This window comes from Lucilia cuprina, chromosome 6, assembly GCF_022045245.1.
Source record: "Lucilia cuprina isolate Lc7/37 chromosome 6, ASM2204524v1, whole genome shotgun sequence".
NCBI classification, from domain to species: domain Eukaryota; kingdom Metazoa; phylum Arthropoda; class Insecta; order Diptera; family Calliphoridae; genus Lucilia; species Lucilia cuprina.
The window spans coordinates 57,768,681-57,770,356 of record NC_060954.1 but is presented as its reverse complement, the minus strand read 5'-3'; the positions used below and the strand labels follow the sequence as shown (position 1 = coordinate 57,770,356).

The window sequence follows — 1,676 nt, the reverse complement described above, 5'->3', positions numbered from 1 at the left end:
TCTAGTCTATAGTCTAGTCTATAGTCTAGTCTATAGTCTAGTCTATAGTCTAGTCTATAGTCAAGTCTATAGTCTAGTCTATAGTCTAGTCTATAGTCTAGTCTATGGCAAGTCTATAGTCTAGTCTATAGTCAAGTCTATAGTCTAGTCTATAGTCAAGTCTGTAGTCTAGTCTATAGTCAAGTCAATGATCTCGTCTATAGTCTAGTTAATAGTTAAGTCTGTGATCCATTTTCTAATTTCTATATTTAAAAAACGCTACAAAATTATTTAAAATAAAAGAAAACATAAAATCAACTAGAAAGAAACAGATAGAGTTAAACAAATTTAAATATAATTAAAGCTCTTTTGTATTATTTAAAATAAATTTTGTAAACATTAAACACAAATAATAATGACAATGTCGATTGGTTAGCTAAGGAGGGTAGAGGAGGGACAAAACAGTTTAATGAGTCAGCAGGACATTATGTTAAAAAAAACTGTATTAAAGCCAAAAACTATAACAGAATTTTAAGGCATTATAAATGAATGAATTTTTCATAAAATGAAAATGTTCGTTTTAAATTTTCATTTTCAAAAGCATTATTATTATTATTGTTATTGTGAAAAGCCCCGATTGAAAAATGTAGGCGCATTTTAATGACATAAAATAGAATGCAGTAGCAATAATGTTGTTCTGATAGAGAGTAAGAGACACAACAAAGTGTGTTGTTATTGTTGTCAAACCTCAAACATTGTTGATATTTCTTTGCCAGCAATACGTTTCATTAAACCACCGGCGGCTGAATTGGCTGTATTTTCGTTGTCCGCATTAAGGAAATCATTTAAGTTTAATTTTTTACTATTACGTATGTTGAGCACCTCATTTGTACCATTCTCAGTTATAATTGTTTTACTAATGGTTTCGTTCGTCTCACTATTTATACAACTGCTGGAAATGATTTTCGAATGAATTTCATTCGAAGTTGTAGATGATGTTGACGACGATATTATGGTCGTTGACGAGGACATTGAAGAGGTTTTGTTGTTATTATTATTGTTGTTGCTTATTTTAGATATGGCCGATGATGAGGACGATGTTAGTAACGAACGTGGTAATACTTGAGGTTTTAAAGGTAAATCTAAGTTGTATGATTTGTATTTGTAATTAATTACAAAAATTAAATTAAAAAAAATGAAACAAAAAATAAAATGATATACAAAATTAAAAAAAGGTATTTTAAATAAAAAAATGCAATAAACATAAAAATTATTGTGCAGTGTTTAAAGTGATAAGGTAAATTTTAGGCAATTAATTTTTTAACTACTGGAAAAAACTTTTTGTATGAAAAAAACTCTTTGTTGTCCTGAAAATTAGCATAAAAATATTTTTTTTTTTCATATTGACATGTTTTACAAAGATTATTATAAAAGATCTAAAAGAAAAAACTCAACTAGAACGAATGTCAAAAATCTTTACTTAAGAACAGTTCTATTTCTGGTCAAGTTCATTTCAAGTTTAGTTCTAGATCTAGTTCTATTTGAGTTCAGTTCTAGTTATGTTCTAGTTCTATTTCAGTTCAGTTCTTGTTTAGTTCTAGTTCAGTTCTAGTTCAGTTCTAGTTCAGTTCTAGTTCAGTTCTAGTTCAGTTCTAGTTCAGTTTTAGTTCAGTTCTAGTTCAGTTCTAGTTCAGTTC

The 1,676-nt window shown here is 28.2% G+C and overlaps 1 protein-coding gene across 14 annotated transcripts in view; it reads left to right on the top strand.

Moving 5' to 3' along the window:
- Positions 1–1,676, top strand: part of LOC111684896 (F-actin-uncapping protein LRRC16A) — a 60,075-nt gene that overhangs the window by 57,532 nt on the left and 867 nt on the right. The gene's annotated exons all lie outside the window — the stretch shown is intronic.